Genomic DNA, 19,601 nt, shown 5'->3' on the forward strand with positions numbered 1-19,601 from the left:
TATGGAAAATAACAAAAAAAGGAATTGGGTTATAAAGTGAAACACTGACAGTTGGAGTCTATAAAATACAATTTATATAGCAATTATATATATATATATATATATATATATATATATATATATATATGTATGTCATATTTCTACTGCATGTTCTTAAAATGTTTACCTTAGTCAAACATACTCATTAATCAAATAGTCATTGAAAAACCCCAACCTACACAATTGGGAATATAAAAAAATAAATAAGGCATAGCCCAGAATCTCTAGAATAAAACAGTCTAGTAAGAAGTTTAATACACAATATCCGTGCAACATGAGAGGTGTTGTTACATCAGTATGAGCAATACAGTTGGAAGAAATTCTGCTCCCTAAAGTCAGGGAGGGATTCATTGTGGAGATAGGACATGAACAGGATCCTGAAAAACAAGTGGTTTCTTTAATTGAAGACAGAAAGAATATTTGCAAGGGCACAGAGACTGGAAAGAGCTTTTCATGTTTAGGTATAAGCAAATAGGGTGGTGAGATCCCATCCCGGGGCACCCAGGATAAGCTGTGCTGGAGGAGGAGGCTGGGGAGGTGAATTATGCCACAATTAGGAGGGATCTATTCCAGGTTAGGAAATTTAGACTTGATCCTCTAGTCTGAATCGTTGGTCTCCCCCTGAGTACCCAAAGACCTTCCAAGGGCACACAAGCAAAATAGCCAAAGCCATACATACTGATTCCTAAAACTGATCTATTTGAGAAAGAGACTAAAGTTCATGCTAATTTTCTTACTTTTCTTCCTCTTTTGAAAGAAAGTGTTCACCTAGATTTTAATGAAGTGCATTGCCCCAAGGAATAAAACCTTTCCTGACTCTAAGTTGAAGGTTGATATAATTCGTTCATTATTAAGAATGTACCTCTAATATTATATAACAAAACTGTTAGCAAATCATATGCTAACAATAATACTAATAATATCAATAATATTAAAAGGGGACCTAATTGAGCTGTCATGTAATAGATCATTAAAAATAATATTTGTTAATAGATCACCATATGACTTGTGGCTTATAACTCTAGGACTCTGCAGCCCAAAATTGAATGATTTGCCAAGAAAAAGGAAACAAAAATGCCTCCCATTTCCAGCTACTTTTATCTGAACAAATGTTCTCAGTATTTCTATGTACAAAAAAATGCTAGGAAAGAAAAAGACCTTGTCTTTTAGTAATGAGTAATATTTACCTGAAATTATAGGAAATAATTGATAAAAGCCTTATAAACGTCTTTTGGAGATAGATTGCAATAATATTTAAATAAGTATTAGTGACTTAAAGTTTGAAGACTTCTTTCCTGGTAATAAAGAATACTGAATGTTTATATGAGCAGATAGGAGTTTCAGAAATACAATTCTGAAGTTAGTATTGAGGGTTAAATGGAGAAGCTGGAAACAGACTAACTAGAATAGTCTTTCAATAGCTCCAGTCAATTTTACATAGACATTAAAAAATAGAATTAGATAATATTTCAGTAAGTTAAATAAATTGCATGACTATCTTATTTATCCCAGTAACTTGACTTTTCCCTGATCTGATCAATCTTGTGATCTTGTGATAGAAGTGGATAGATTGAGGCTGTTTTCACAGGTACTTAGACAAAAGTATGTTAGTAGAAAAACTCTGACTCAGTAAAGGATTTGGGGGATCATTAAGAGGGCCAAAATACTTCCCTTAAATAGGATGAAAAATCCAATTGACTTAATTTTCTCTTTCTTTCTCCCTTTGACTTAGCAGGGCCTGGCAGCCTGATTGCATGATATTCAAATTTCTAAGGTAGTGTACATAGTTTTCCTTTCTCGAGCTTGTCTCAATAAAATGTCTTTATTTTTGCTTTAAGATTCAGTGTGAAAAATATTTCTTCAAGTACTGGTATAAAAATTTGTCTCTATAATTTAATATCTACCAATTTACATTTAAATTATCTAACAAATTATTTGCTTTATAATATAGTGTCTATAAAACAGTACTAAGTGGTAGTATAAAGCTGGTGGCAATGCAAAACTGGAATAGAGCATATGAAGTATGACTAGTATACTACAGGTAATGAGTAGCTAAATTGATTAAAAGTTCGAGGTTTGCTAACAGTTTACATGTATGACTAATTTAGGAAATGTATAGTTGAAGAAATTGCCTATATTTCAAATATTCCTGTGAAAGTCAATGAAAAATTACGTATTAAGGTTTGTTCCAAAATGCCTGCTTTTTTACACTATGGTTTGTGGAGAAAGTTTTCAAAATAAGTTGTTAATTGTGATATAAATTCAGGTTCATTTGAAAAGAGTCATCATCAAATGATCATAAACATGGAGAGACTAACTGAATAAATCAAATGTCTTCAGCTGAAACTTGTATGACTGACCATGAGAATCTTATCACCTTATCTACTGACATGGCAGAATTGTTAGGCATTATTTAATTCATATCAGAAGTGGAGGTAGATCCACTACCAAGTAAGCTTCACATGCAAAATGATAACAACTGTCTTTAAGAGATGAACTCAGTGTTGGTTTTCTGTTAGATAAGTTTATTCATCAGGCCAGTTACTCTCCCAGTAATCTCAGTTGCTCAATCAGTACTTGTTAACTAGAATTTTCAGTGACATTACACACCAAATGCAGTTGTTTTAAGACAACCTTACTCTTGACTAATACCACTGATGAACATCCGGACCATGTATTACACAATTGGGTATTTTTACAGTGTGAGTCCATAGAAACAGTCCTTCCTCTTTGACTGAAATTAACTAGAAGAAGGTCCAACTTCAAACTCATGAGCTCTGAGTCCTAACTAATCAACCAGATTAACCTTACCAAAGCATTCAGATCAATTAAGTTACAAACAAATCTGTTGTAAGAAACTAATCACCTTAATTATTTAAACAGTACTCCCAATTCAAGTGCTTTCACATCTCATCTTTTGTATACTCAGGATTTTAGAACACAGGCAGACACTTATCTAATCATGTTTTCCTATATAAGCATCGACAGCTACACTTCATCCACTCACCTTCCTGTCTCCAGTCATAAATGAACACAATCAATAAGTATTCGTTAAGGACCTACTCTGTGCCTGGCTCTGTTAGGTACTGGAAACTCAGTGGCAAGTCATGATTCCTACTGTCTTGTCATTTGCACCATAGCTCCCAAAGCAGACAATAAATAATTAGTTACTTATATCACAATATAATTATTACTACTATAGAAGACTAGCATTGCAATGATATAGGATAACAAGGCACTTGATCTCTTCAAGGACTCATGGAAGATGATCTTCAGGCATTCCTGGAACTGATGTTTAAGTTGATGTCTGATGGATGAGGAGTTGGCAAGGCAGAGGGTGGAGAGATGGAAGAGGGCTGTGCAGGAAGCACTCCAAGCGGAGACTGAGACAAGGTCCTAGAGCTTCCAGGCCCAAAGAGCGATTCCAAAAACATGTTAAGGGACATGTAAGTAAAACCATGTTTTAACCATATATCAGGTATGCCTGCATAATGAGAATAATAGTTAAAATTTTGTTTTCATAATGAAATAATTGCTTGTCAGAAGTTCTTTCTCCTGGTCATTAATGCTCATGCATTCATGAATACAAATCTGTCTTTATAAACTGTATATAATTAAGTTTTGTGCTCTGTCTGGCAGCTGTTATTCACATGGAACCACAAATTTCAATGAAGTCCTTTTTTAGAGCAATTTGCCATTGTTAACTTAATTTCTAATGGAAATGACGTATACAGAAAGAATAAGGATAATCAGAAATCATTATTTTCATTTTTCAAAGTTTGAAAAAAGACTTTTTTAATAGGTGTAAGAATAACACAGTTATTGTGAATTGCGAAAGTTTAATGCCCTTTGAGTTCTGTCTTATACCAATGAAAAGAAGACCTCTACGGAATTTCTGAAACATAGGATTATGAAAACATTGGATTAGAAAATGTGTTAAGTAAAAAGATTTTTAATACAGAAAAATTATGAGATGTAAGTTATTTTTTATAGAATGCTCTGAATTTCATTTGTATGGTATACCAGTTCTAAGAGACTAGGATACAACTGAATTGAACAAAAACTAAACTTATTTACAGTCAGTTGTCTCCAAATAACTTGTATCATAGAAATGTGATTGAGTATCACAAATTTCACAATACTTATCGTATTTATTCTTCTCATACTGATCTGTATGTGTGCTTATTACACTCACGTATAAAATCACTTAAAAATCTATGCAATGTTAAACTGATTTTTTACAAAGTATAGAATTCTTTGGATTAGATATTTTGTTTACATAGCTCAAAAACGCTGGTTTGATTTTTTAAATTTAAATATATCTTTAAGAGTTTCAAAAAAAAAGTTTCAAAAATCCCATAATTCCACTGATTAACGTGGGATAAACAAAAATCCCATCTGTGTGTTCTTATGTATTATTCAGTGACTCTTAACAAATATGTTGTGCTGAAGTTTCAGGTGTCTGATAATCTTGATCTTGAAATTGTTCCATATTATCTACTTTTGACACTAGTCGTGACATGCTTAGTATATGATGACCAGGCCTGCCCTCTCAAGTTCACTCAAAAGGTCTGCTTAAATAGGTACATAAAGAGATATTGTATGTAAGAATAAAGTTATAAATAAGGTAAGTGTGTGACCTAGTTTGTACCAGTTATCCTGAAAATACAATTAATAGCACACTTTCATTCTCAAAAGTGTCCTGGTTTGGGTAGTAAATTATACTATCACCCAAATTATTAGCTAGGACACAGGAAAAATTATATAACTAGGTGACATGCCAACCACATCCAGCCTTAAAAAAAGTAAAAAGAAAGGAGTCCAAAGATCTCAGCTACCAATACAACATATACTTCAATGAAACTGGCCGTATCTATAATCATATTAAATTTAAATGGTCTGAAAACCCTACTGAAAAGGCAGAAACAGTCATATTAGACAAAACAAAACAAAACAGAACAAAACAAAACAAAAACAAAACAAGACTCAACTATATGATGCTTATTAGGAATCCAATTTAAATATAAAGGCTTCTATGGGGAGTGAGGGTATAGCTCAATGGTATGCTTAGCATGCACAAGGTCCTGGGTTCAATCCCCAGGACCTCCATTGAAAAAAAAAAAAAACTCAGAAAGAAAAAAAAAGACTAAAGGTAAAGGGGTGGGAAAAGATATATTAAGCTAACAATAGTTTTTAAAATCTGGAACGGCTATACTAATATTAGACAAAGTTGATTTTATAACAAAACTATTAAGAAGCTTATTTCATAATGACAAGAAAGTCATTTGAATGACATAATAATCCCCCAAATTTATGCTCCTAATAGGGCTCAAAATACATGAAACAAAAACTGATAAAACTGCAGGGAGAAATAGACAAATCCACCAATAAATCATATATTTCAAAAACCTATCTCAACAATTGATAGGACAAGTAGAAAATCAGTAAGAATGCAGAAGACTTAAACAATATTAAGAAACAAATTCACCTAATTTATGTTTATAGAACACTTCACCCAACAGCAGCAGAATATACACTAACTGCAAGTCCACACGGAAAATGTATTCCAGTCCATAAAACATCACAAACCTTAAAATGTATTCAAGTCATAAGATGAATATTATTTGAACATAATGGAAATTAGAAAAAAGTAATTGAAATATATCAGGAAAATCCCCACACATTTGGAAACTATATAACAGACTTCTAAATAACACATGAGCCAAAGAAGAAATCTAATGAGAAATTAAAGTCTTTTAATATTAATGGAAGTGAAAAAACACAATACAGTAATCTGTAGCATCAGTGCAATCACAATCAAAATCTCAGCAGAGTTTTTTGTTTATTTGTTTTTTATTGTTGTTATTTGTTTTGGAGATTCTTTTTTTTTTAGAAATTGAGAAGCTGATTCTAAAATTGATGCAGAATCGTAAAAGACTTAAAATACCCAAAAGAACAAATGTGGAAGAACAAAGTTGAAAGACTGTACTACATGACTTCAAGATTTATTATAAAGCTACAGTTATTAACACACACAGAGTGATATTAACATAAAGATAGACAAATAGATCAACAGCACAGAATAAACTCCAACATAGAATAAATAAACAAAAACAAAAATAGATGCAAGTAGGGAAAAGGTAGGAACTTTATGGTTTAATTTTCTTCTTACTAGAGGAGAGGGAAATAAAAGTCTTATTAAATGTTGCTTTTATGACTTGTGGAGGAGAAAATTACTGTCTTTCAAATTGAGAAATTTGTAGCCTTGGGGTTAAGTTACTGTGGTTCAGAGTCTAAAAAATTAGAAATTTCTTAATTAAAAGAAATGAATCAATACGGGGTGCCCAAGACTCTCAACAACTCTTCAACCGAAAGAAATAACTCCTCTTTCACATATTTTATATTTTAGCCATCTATTTAAGATTTCTTTTAATGAAAAATTTCTACTACTAAAAAAAGTGTTAGAAATTATTTATTTGATCATAACAACGTGAAATGTTTTTCATCAATAAATTTGAAACAGTTTTTTTTTCTGTTCGTGATCTAGATTGTGTGTGTATAAACATGAGTGAGTTTGTGTGTGAGAGACAGAGAGTAGGTGCATAATAAGAAAGACTCATAAATGCCTGAGCAAACCCTTCCCGTGTTACTGATATGCTAAAAAAAAAAAACCTACTTGCAGATAGGTACATTTATAACAATGACATGAAAACAATTATAGTTTCCCATATTTTGCTTCACTTAAAATCATTGTGACATTAAATACTGTTTAGCTTAACAAGATATTGATATACAACTGCAACATGGAGATTTTACACAACATTGAATATTCATATGGGTCATTTTTCAAAAGCTTGAACACAGGCAAATCTGACTCAAGAGTTCATGCTTTCCTCCAAGTCATCATGTCACTTCAGGGGTATAAAACTCCAAACAATAACCAACTTGTAATTTTGAGGCATAATTCTGCCTATTGTGTGGACTACAATTTTGGAACTTGAACTTTAAAAACCATAGTTGGCAAGCTGCTTTCTCTTGTCATTTTATACTTGCTTACTCATTCTTTAAGTATTTATTCAATGGATATAAAGTTTGTAAACAACATACAGCATATGCCTTCTGGAGTATAACAACAGACAGCCATTTCTGTGAGAATTTGGTACAACAATGTGATTTGATAGCCCCTTGAAGTGACTTAAAAAGTTATTCTTACCTGTATTACCAAGCTTCTTTCCAAAGTTCAAAATGGAAATTTTTCTTCACAGAGCACTTCGGTTTTGTCTTTTATTGAACAAGCAGTTTTCTTCAGCAAGTGTGGATACCGCATGAAGAAACAATATTAAAATACTAGTTAAAAGGTGATTTACATTCACAAAACAAACATTACTATTCCAGGAAGCATAAAGATTCTGTAGGTATCTTCCAAATTCCTAATTTTACTTAATTCCTAGAAGCATCACAAGCCCTTCGTTAGTTCAGTCTGGCAACATTACAGTATCAAGATATCAAAATAATTAAGGTGTACAAATAACTGCGTAACACGAATTTGTGAGCTACTTGAGGGCAAAGATGTTAAGCTTTCCCATTATTATATCTCCAGCAGTGGCATACTGTCAGACACAAAGCATATAACACACTAATAGTTCTTTGAGTTGTATTCCTAAATAAGCATTCAATTTTTCATTTAATTTTTAGCAAGCAAGCATCTATATGAATTTCTATAATAACATGAAAATACAATTTTTTTAAACATTAAAGATAAAATTAAAATGTGTTAACTTCTGAATTCTTAAATGAGATCATCTCATAACTTACTGGATATAAAAAGTAAAAATCTCTTCATAAAAGAAAAAATATATCCACTAAGACAACAAGAATTACAAATGATGGTGGAAATTAATGTTCACAGTAGCTCTCACATTATCCCTGCCTAAATTATGTTGTGTTTGATCTCCACTGGCATCTTTGCAGTTTATTTATAAACCTAACAACCTCTGTACTTTTAATACATAAAACTGTGTTTTTTCTTTTTCTTCTTTTCAAGGCTAGACCATTTCTTTAAAATAAACTACAAAATAAAACAGGTCATTTATTTAAATCATATATTATGTTCCTGAAGTAAAACAAGTTGGGCTTTTAATACAGACATGGTGAGATTAATAATCTTAACAAACAACAGAAATAATTGAAGGGTGTGGAGTGGAATGAAGTAAAATGTTTTAATTCACACTACATTACATAATGCATAGCTGAGGTAACCTTTGGCTTATAGATTGGTTTTCTGGACCATAGAACAAAGTGCATCAGTGCCACCTCCTGGCAAGTAAAATGGTCCTAAAGAGGTTTAAATTTCACAAAGCCCCTTACTTAATAAGCAGTTCATACTTGCTAAAATGAGGTGGAAGGGAGAGGAGTTCATAGATTTCTCCTCCGGTGATAATAATTATTATTTCTTAAATACATCAAATTTGAGGATTAAATTTTTCACCTATATAAAGCCATACTTTTTACTTTAAAAAAAAACTTTACTTCAACTTAAAAATCATGAGTCATTGTAGCTTCAATATTAAGAATATATGCTAAATTTACAGGAACGTGTGTGAGTTGTCTCATATTATTAGGGTATTAACTTCCTGACTAAAGCCAGTAAATATTCATGCCTCATTAACGTCTTTCTTAATTTAGGCAATTTGTGTAAATATTTAAATAGGATTCGAGGGATAGATATTAGAATCTTGTACTGAGGGTCTAATGTTCCCATGTGTTAGTTTTCTGTACCCTTTTTTAAAAGTTTCCAGTGAAAAAAAATTTAACAGTTTCCTGACAAACATGCTTTCTGTTTCATTTCACTAGAAAGATCAACATTACGAGTTCTGACTTAACTCATGCTCAAATTTAGCCCATTTATTCATATTTAGCCCATTAATTCAATAGAAAATACAGAAATGCATTTGATACTTTTCTTCGTTTTCAGTTGTGGTTGATTTTTACTGCTCTCCCATGAAATTACTAATATTTGTATCTTTTTTCAAGGAATTATTTATTATTAATTACTTGTGTGTATAAATTGATTATTTTCTTAGGAAAAGAGTTAATTGGGCATAAGAATTCATTTATATACAATAAAAATTAACATAAAATTAGATCTCTGGGTTTTATTTGAACCTCCACTAGTTTCTTATGTCTCAGAATATTTCAAATGGAATGGACACACACACAAACACATACTTACACAGAATACACAAGCTCCATTAATTTACTTATAAACTCTTAATATAAGGTTCTGTATTTGACCTTCTTCTTTTCTCTGTCTGCTCGCTTCCTCTTAGCCATTTAATTTATGCTCGAGGATTCAATTAGCGCCTTTATGTGGATGACTCCAAAATCTCTACCTACAGGCATATCCTCTCTTTTATGTTCTAAAGCCAACCCACATTTCCAACTTTCTGCAAAGTATACATGTATACATACATGGTATATCTGCTAAATGAACCTGTTCTATAAATTCAATCTAATAATATACAAATCTGAACATATGCCCCCATAAATATATTTCTGCCCTTATTCCATATTTCTGTTAAGATCAGACCATCCTCCCAGCTAATCAGACTTGGAATTCTAGTAAACCTCATATATATCTCCCACATAGTTACGTACATATGCTTGCGTACACACAAACACACATACACACTCACACACTCCTTTCCACTTTCACTGTCATTTCCCAGATGAAACCCTGATTAATCCTCTCCTAGCCACATTGTAATCAGCCTCATGGCTAAGAAGCTGCTAGTCTCTCCTCTCTTAATAACTTCCTAACTCTTACTGTCATTTTAATCATCCAAGAGAACATTACCTCAGAGCATCTTAAGCAAAACACTAGCTCAATATGTTAAGTAAATAAAAGTCTCTGGCAAAATAAGTTGGAGAACAGCTAGATTTTTAAAATTTAAACAATTTATTTAAACACACAAACACCAGTTCACCCATTTCTTTCACCCTCTACCCACCCCCTACTCTGGCTATCACCAATCTGTTCTCTGTATCTTTGAGCTTCTTTTTCCTTTTAAGATTCCACATATAAGTGAGATCATAGGTTATTTGTCTTCCTCTCCCTGACTTATTCACTTAGCATAAGGCCCTTAGGTCCATCCATGTTATAGCAAATGGCAAGATTTCCTTCTTTATTATGACAGAAGGATATTCTAATGCAGATAGATAGATAGATAGATAGATAGATAGATAGATAGATAGATAGAGATGTTGATCACATTTACTCTATCCATTCGTCCACCAGTGGACACTTAGATTGTTTCCATGCCTTGACTATTGTAAATGATGTTGCAATGAACACGGAGGTATAGATATCTTTCTGAGTTGGTATTTTCATTTCCTTCAGATAAATATTTAGAAGTGGATTGCTGGATCTTGTGGTAGTTTTATTTTTAACTTTCTTGAAGAGTCTTCATATTGTTTTCCACAGTGGATGCTCCAATTTACACTCCCAACACAGTGCACAAGGGATCCATTTTCTCCATACCCTCACCAATCTTTTTGATAATAGCCATTCTATGAGATGTGAGGTGATATCTCATTGTAGTTTTGATTTGCATTTCCTCAATGATTAGTGACGTTGAGCACCATTTCACGTACCTGTTTGCCATCTTATGTCTTCTTTTGGAAAATGTCTGTTTGGATCTTCTACCCATTTTTTAATTGGTTTTTTTTTTGATATTAAGTTGTATGAATTTTTACATATATTAGATATTAGCCCCTTATCAGCTATATGATGGAAAATATTTCCTCCCATTCGATAGGTTGCCTTTTCATTTTGTTGATGATTTCCTTTGCTGTGCAGAAGCTTTTTAGTACAATGTAGTTCCATTTATTTATTTTTGCTTTTGTTGCTTTTGCTTTTGATGTTAATTCAAAAAATTATTGCCAAGACCTATGTCAAGGAGCCTACTGACCGTTTTTTTCTAGGAGTTTTGTGTTTTCAGGTCTTACCTTCAAGTCTTTAATCCATTTTGAGTTTATTTTTATGTATGAAGTAAAATAGTGGGTGAATTTTATTCTTTTGCATGGTGCTGTCCAATTTTCTCAACATTATTTATTGAAGGAGACTATCCTTTCCCCATTATACACATGGGTTTATTTTTGGGCCCTCAGTTCTGTTTTATTGATGTATGTGTCTGTTTTAATGCCAATACCATACTGTTGTAATCCCTATTGCTTTGTAGTATAGTTTGAAAGCAGAGATCATGATACCTCCAGTTTTGTTTTTACTCAAGATTATTTTGACTATTAGAGGTCTTTTCTGGTTCCATACAAATTTTAGGATTATTTGTTCTATTTCTCCAAAAAATGCAATTTGAATTTTGATAAGGATTGCTTTGAATTTGTAGACTGTTTCTAGTAGTGTGGACATTTTAACAATATTGATTCTTCCAAGCATGAGCATGGTATATCTTTCCATTTACTTGTGTCTTCTTCAATTTCTTTCATTAATGTCTCGTACTTTTCAATACACAAGTCACCTCCTTGTCCAAATTTATTCTTAGGTATTTTAGCTTTTTCTTAAGAATTTTCTGAGTTCCTTTCAAGATGGTGGACTAGAAGGAGCTGAAACTCACCTCCTCTCACAGACACACCAAGACCACAACTAACTGCAGAACAACTAGAAATAAAAAAGATGGGAAACTACCAGAAAAGATCTTCTGTAACTAAAAACTTAAAGAAGAAACCATGACAAGACCAATAGGAGGGGTGGACTCACGATATAATCAGGTCCCATACCCTCCAGGTGAGTGACCGATGAACCAGAGAATGATTATATTGCAAAGGTTCTCCCATGGAAGCGAGAGTTCTGAGCCCCACCTCAGGCTCCCCACCCTGGAGGTCTAGCACTGGGAAGAGGAGTCCCCAGAGTGTTGGGCTTTGAAGGCCAGCGGGGCTTGATTACAGGAGCTCTGCGAGACTGGGGAAAAATCAGAGACTATACATTTAAAGGGTGCACAGAAAATCTCATACTCACTGAGACCAAGGACAAAAGCAGTAATTTCATAGGAGCCTGGGCCAGACTTATCTGCTGGGCTTGGGGGTCTCCGGGGAAGGCATGGGGTGGCTGTGGCTCACCCTGGGATCATGGACATGGTGGTGGACTTTCAGGGGTGTTCATTTGAAGGAACTCTCCTGGGAAGCTGACATCTTGCTCAGACATTAGCACTAAGACATGGCACCACACAACAACCTTTAGGCTCCAGAGCTGGGACGCCTCAGGCAAAACAACTAACTAGGTGGGGACATATGCCTAGGCATAGGCTGACTCTGCCTAAGGCTGACTCCACAGCTGCCTAGACAGGCCCCTAGATATAGCCCTACCCACCAGAAAGCCAAGACCCAGCTCCACCCACCAGCAAGCAGGCACCAGCCACTCCCACCAGGAAGCCTGCGCTAGCCTCTAGGCCAGCCTCACTCACCAGGGGGCAGACATCAGAAGCTAGAAAACTTTGATCTCGCAACCTGCAAAACAAGTCCACAAACACAGGCCAGAATCTACCCTGGGACCAGCTGGCCACAGGCCTCTGGGTGATGAGAGAGAAGTACACTGCTAGGACACATAGGACATCTCCTACAGAGGGCCACTTCTCCAAGGTTGAGAAATGTAACTAACCTACCACATACATAAATATACAAATAGAAATTTAAATGAGGTGGTAGAGAAATATGTTCCAGGCAAAGGCACAAGATAAAATCCAGGAAGAAGAAATAAGTGATGAGGAGACAGGCAATCTACCCAAGAAAGAGTTCAGAGTAATGGTTATGAAGATGATCAGAGAGCTCAGGAGAAGAAAAATGCACAGAGCAAAGTTTATAGCAAAGAGTTAGAAAGTGTCCTGTAGGGACACCTTACTGTGGCCATTAAATGATTATTGAATCTTATAAATAATACTCTTGTTCTGATTCTGTTGATTATGAGTGTATTAAAGGCATACATGTAACATATTTACTGGAAGTGAATGCACTGGTTTGATTAATACAAATATCTAATCCACTTACTTATTCTTATTCTAACTAAGCTGAATTGAAATCTTGACTTTCTACATTAGGATCTTCTAAGATTTAATAATATGTCAGTTTCCATAAACACAGTTAGTTCTGAGAACACTTATGAGAATGACCCAGCTCCCAGTACCTGAGAGCTTGTATCCAGACAGTGAAGACCTCACAAAGTAAATGCAAACAAATGCATTGAGGTGATGAAGAACCAGGCTTCTGCAGGCAACACATTCCTCAGCCTCTTCACGGTTGGATGCCTGCATGTTCTGTGTAACTTGGAATGGCCTTCATTCAACCAGCTGCAAAACAAGCATGTCTTCAAGAAATAGTTTAAAGATAACTCTATTAAAAATGCATCTCTCGTTGTCAAATTCAGAATTAATCACATGACTCAGTATAGCCTTGGCACATTGTGGACACATCAATCTCTCCATTTTACTTGTAATTTTCTTGAGTTAAGAACTATACCATACTCAATTTCTTTGGTCCTACAGAATCTTGAAGCATGACTTACAGATAATAGTGATTTCATAAATACATATTGAATCAACTAGAAAAAGTCAAGATCCTCTTCTGAGCCTTGATTTACACACTGTTTATAGAGTAACCTGAGATCAGGTTTTTTCTCTTCAAAATATGTTCTTACCAATCAAAAAGAAAAAAAAATGAACACCCAATATGCACAGATCACAAATAGGTAATCTATACAAACACAGAAGCAATAAAAGGTCCTGTAATATATAAACATTAAATTAGACTAAATTAATGAAGTACCATTTTTTACCAACACATTGACAAAGATTTTAAAGATACTTAATACCTTATATTTAGGAAAGTGAGGGAAACATATAGTCATATGAGATATACTGCTGGTAAGAATTTAAACGGATGCAATCTTTCTAGGAGGAAATTTGGCAATAATATGTAAAGCTTTAAATATATATATATATCTAATAATTCTACTTTTTGGAATTTAAAAAATAAAGTATCCAGAGATGTGTGAAAAAGTATATGTTCATGGATATATTCAAGCAGAGCAATCATTAATCCTTTAGTCCTTTTTTTTTCTCTTAACATTGCAGTATGAACATTTTCTATTCCTATAAAAATCCCTCAGATTTATTTTAATGGCTTTAAAATAGTCCATTATATTGGTGTACTATAATTAGTATCATTTTAATATTAAATATTCAAATTTTCCTCCATTCAGTATTAATGTCATATACAAATTCAATTCAACTTCTGGATTATCTGGTTTTTTTCTATTGTTTTGACTATCCCTAAATCATTTCAACACTGTTCTCATAATTTTGTCTTTGTAATCTATTTTGTAATGTCTGTTAAAGCAAATTCCCTGTCATTACACCTTAAAGATTACTATATAATAAGCAGACAATGGCCAGACCATACATGACAAGAAAATTCTAATTGACAACTTTCACAGCAATCGTTGGGCAGGACTTAATCAATGACTGCCAGCTTCCCTGTTCTGCTCCAAATTCAAATTCAGAACCAACCAGAGAAAGTCAAATCACATGAGATGGCCCTCTTCTAGTTAGCCCACCTCCAGCTTCCCCTGCTAACAACCTCTAATCAGACTATGCCTGAAGCCTTCCCTTTCTTTCTAAAGGTTTATCACTCTCCTGTTTGCCTTTGGGTCTCTGCGAAGCACAAGCGATTGTGGCTGGCTCCCTTTCTGCAGCAAATGCTGAATAAATAGCTTTTGTTCTCTTCTGGGTTTTCTTTATTTCTACACCTCTCTTTTTCAAAATTTCCATAGCATTAGTATCTCTTAATCTGTCAGATAATTACTTTTGAGTCTGCCCCTTATTTTTCTTTTAGGAAGGAATATTAACCTTAAACACCAAAGAATTCCCAGGTGCTGTGTTTTTAGGTATGGAACTATAATTCTTCCCTAAGGATCAATTTTTAAGTCAAGAATCCACATATGCCTGAAAGACCTGTTCAGAGGTGTTGTAATGAATGCTATCTGAAGCTCTAACAGAGGTTTATTGCTCTTGTGTTGAAATATAAGCTATTGGACACAGAAGCAGCCTCTACTATAATAATGCTGTGTTTTCCATTTAAAATATATAGAATGATAAGATTAAAGATAAATATTCCAATACAGCAAAATTCTGAGGCCAAGAAAGGCCGAACATGTACAGTAAGTTATATTACTAACCACAACCTTTAGTAGACTTCGGTGAAACCCTTGAAGAGTTGATTTTGCTGGAGATCTGGGAGGACACAGAATCTTTACAAACTGAGGTATGTTAAAGGCTTAGGCTAAAACTATATTCTGTGCCCTGGAATTGAGCTGGCCTGCCTTAAGAGCAGGGGTAGGGTAGGGAGAGACATATGAGGGTGCAGTATCGGGGGATTGAGGGAAGCTGAACTTCCTGTCCTCACATAAGAACAAAGAGGAAAAAGGACTCGGGTACCAAGGGTACAGGCACTCAAACCTAAGGCCCAGGAGATGAAGAACTAAGTTGAACATTAATCAGGTTTTGTTTTGCATTAAAAAAAAATTCAACTGAACTTAACTATAAAAATAAACCCAAATGATCTGTATGATAGTTTTAGGAAGGTGCCTTGAGCTAAATTCCAGAATCCATTTTTTTTCTGACTTTAATGCTTAGAATGAGTCATATATAACTTAGAGTAAAAAGTGTGTGTAATATGGTTCTGTTGGAACATACAATAAGTCAACTCTTTTTATTATTATTTATCAAAACAAACTATTATTAGATCAAATAAAAGTTATTGATTTCCTCTTTGACAAAGGTGCTATAAATCCTGAGATTGTACTAAATTGTATAGGTTACAAAGTACTTCTTTGAGGAAAATAACTGCATATTTGTTTCCCTTGCAGAGTCTAGTTTTTAGAAAAAGTCACTTAGGCAGCAGGCAGCAATGCTAGACACTACACAACTCAGTGAAATGATAGTAAATGTCAGATCCCACAGGGTGTAGGGAATCAGAGGTGGCTAGAAGACACGGGGCTGATTTCCACATAGAGAAGACAGCTATGCAGAAGAAGACCCCCAGACATCTACGTAGGGATCCCCCTGAGTGTTAGCTGTAAGTACAGGGCATGCATAGAGTGAAACTCCCAGAGCTGGGCAAAGTGTGGGAATTCCCATACATTCCATCACTGACCACCCAGAATGGAGAGTCTTCATTTATTCTCCAGAACATTTAACCATTCACCAGAATCCTCAACAGGACTAGGAACAGATATATGTATGTATATATATTATGTGTGTGTGTGTGTGTCTATACATGTATGTGTGTGTGTGTACATATTATATATATATATATACATATATAGAGAGAGAAAGAGAGAGAGAGAGAAAGCAGTAACCTACTTGATAATCTAACCTCCCAAAAAATAGTCTTCTCTAGACTGATGAAATTCTCCCTGAATTGCTATTCAGACCTTTGTTGCATTTATAGATTTCTTCATTCAAACAAAAACACTACTGGGAAGTACTATTAAACCATTAAGACCTTGTTTTGGATGAGCTTCTGAGATCACTGAAGAAGGACCCTCTTGAGAGGCTGGATGGTTTGGTACTTAACCCTGACGATCAGGGAGGACCAATTCTGACTCCAGACTATACCTCCATCCAAAGGCATAGTTTTCGCTCTGCAAGTGTGATTAGATTACACTCAGCACTAATGAAGAGACTTAAGAATTGCAAAGTGCCACACAACCAATTTCCAGTTTCTAAAAGGAGTTTTAACAGCATGTGGTCATTAAGTTTTTATAATTCTTTAATTAATTGAAAAGGGAACGAGCCATATCATGACCATTTTTTACGTCTGCATGTCAGTCAGCCAGACTGATGGATTCTGAACAGAACTAACCATTTTCTTGATTTCCTCCTAATCAAGATATTTACTTTCTTATCTCATCTAATCCCATCTAGTCTAATCAACCTGCTTTGCGTGAGTGTGTCTGAGCCTCTTATAATTTTCAGTGTTTATAAGCAATATATGTATATCTAATAAATACTCTTTCCAATATACCTCTGAAATTTTAAAGGATATTATGCAAAGAAACATCTGCACTGTGTTGCTTTAAGAGTACAGAATTATTTAAAATTAAATAATTTATTAATAACTATTATTTTTTGAATGTGTGCTAGGTGCCTGGTATAATTCTAACTTGTTTGGTTCTCATGCCAAACCTATAGAGAAAACATTATTATCTGATACACACTTTGCAAATGAGAAAACTGAGAGGAGAAAATTTTTTTAAATGATGACTAAGATCATTTTAAAAGCCAACTAGATATATTCATTGCATTTTTATTTCTAAGTATTTAAAATATTTTTTCTGACAGAAAAATTCTCTCAGACTAGAAATTGATAGCAGTTAATTCCATAAGAAGATAAGAAAGTAGTTAGCCTGCAGCTAATCAAATTTGAAAACCAAGGCCCCAGCATGGTATTTTTTTATCTGCTTTCTAAACATTAACCCCAGGCTGCTTTTATCCCTAGGAAACCTGCAATACATGAGCCCACCATCACTCGCAGGGAACTTTTCCTCCAGAGTAAAGCAGCTCTGGCTGATGCTAACAGCTCTCATCTACTCAGAAAGGACTGTTTTTCACAGGTTAGTCTGACTTCTGCCCCAAAAGTAAGAAAATCAGACGAAATTTATGCCAAACATTTTTTTAATAACTTTGATGAGAAACATTTCCACCAACAGCAGTCTGGTTGTTAATCTTTGGCCACTTTCCTCATAGATAAATATTGACACACTATTAAGAAACCTAATTTGCAAGCAATTTAGTGATTCTTGCCCACTGAAAATTCTAATCAGTTTGAAAAATTATCCCATGGGATATAATTTTTAAAGGGCTAAGGAAGCTACCTTTATGGATGGTATAGATATTTACTTGTTTTTGTTTTCCTTTTAAGTTCCTTGAGCTGTAACATCATCTGTTTGCCTCAGCATTGTGGAACAATGAGCTGACTCAACATAGGCCAAAATTAGAACTGTTACTATACAAAAATTGCCATTTCAGATTTGGACTAATTTAAAAGATATTGAGCAATCACTATGTGGCAAGCCCAGTTCTAGGTGCTTTTTCATACTTTATCTAGGTTTTGTTTTTGTTTTTGTTTTCCAACTATTCAAAGCTCCAGATGGCAGGCCATTTCTTTTAAGCAACACTCAATACAGTCTAAAGTACAATAAAACTTACATATAAACAAAGTTTCTGGATATTGCCATGGAATGTTTTGTAATGGAATTTTAGCTGCTATTCAAAATATTTAGCATAAACTGTTCTTACACTAGAATAAACATTGGACAATGATTATAATTCTCAATCACTCAGGCTCTAAGGTTTAGGTGGGTTGAGAGAATCAATAATTCTGTTCTCATGACAAACATTGTTCAAATCCTAAGAAAATTCTCCTTTACATCATTTGATCTGTATCTTCAAAACAAAGGCAGATGAGTTCAAATACCATAAAAGTTTAAGGATTGTACTATTGCTGACAGAGATGTCAGAAACTAACTTGAATAGTGGGGAAGATTTGAGTGGTGGGACACATAGGAAAGAGGAAAGACAAATTAGTTTATTTGTCAAATCCTTCCTTACAGAAAGCATGAATGAAATGGATTCTTGTGCAACTCACTAGTATTTTCAATTAATGCCAAGTGCCCATTTTCTTGCTTCTCTTAGGATAGAAAAAATTTTCCTCTCCCCTTCTAAGTTCTTCTGACTGGTCTAAGAATTAAATTGACATGAGGCTGATTAACAGGAGAAATCAAACAAAAGTTTAAAAACATATATACATGGGAGAGACACAGGAAAACTGAGTAAATCCTCCAAATGGCCAAAGCCCCCACCTTAAATAACATCTTCAGCTAAAGACAAAAGAATAGGTTGGGGTAGTGTTTTGGGACTTCAAAAGGAAGGAAGGCAATTCACTTAGAGATAGAAAAGCAAATGTTTGTGGGGTCCTGCAAAGACGATAGGACACAGAGCAGACTTAGATCTCTAGGCCTTGCTGAGTTTCCCCCACCACACCCAGCCCATATTCTTTGCAGATGTCAACGATGATAGTTCTATTCTGGGAACAGGCCCTCCATTTAAACTCTTTTAGGCAGTTAGGGAAAAGATCAAAAGTTCTTCCTGAATTTACTGGGCCTTGATTGTTTTCAGCTCAAAATAATCTGTATGCCAAAGAGACACATTTTAGGGGGTAAATTTGATCCCCTTAACGTTACATCCTCATTACATCCTCATTTTGTTCTAAATTGAGTTTCCAGAGATATTAGCAAATTAGGGCAATATATGCAATACTTTCATATAGCACCTGGAGAATTTTTGCAAAATTAAATAATTAATATTACTATTTTAAGTAGTATAAATATAAGTCTAGAGAAACATGCATGAATGTAATACTTTATTTTTCAGACTAGATGGATTCTGAATGCAAATGATCCTTCCAGTTATTCCACATCCTTATCAACAATC

The 19,601-nt window shown here is 34.2% G+C and overlaps 1 long non-coding RNA gene across 1 annotated transcript; it reads left to right on the forward strand.

Annotated features, from left to right (window-relative positions):
* The first annotated feature begins 1,766 nt into the window (after positions 1 to 1,766).
* LOC141578249 (uncharacterized) lies at positions 1,767 to 11,827 on the forward strand. The gene is made up of 3 exons (XR_012508390.1): positions 1,767 to 1,813; positions 3,293 to 3,485; positions 11,601 to 11,827. It is a non-coding gene; the product is annotated as an uncharacterized LOC141578249 (long non-coding RNA).
* The last annotated feature ends 7,774 nt before the right edge of the window (positions 11,828 to 19,601 follow it).

The sequence above is a fragment of the Camelus bactrianus genome, chromosome 7 (assembly GCF_048773025.1).
Source record: "Camelus bactrianus isolate YW-2024 breed Bactrian camel chromosome 7, ASM4877302v1, whole genome shotgun sequence".
NCBI classification, from domain to species: domain Eukaryota; kingdom Metazoa; phylum Chordata; class Mammalia; order Artiodactyla; family Camelidae; genus Camelus; species Camelus bactrianus.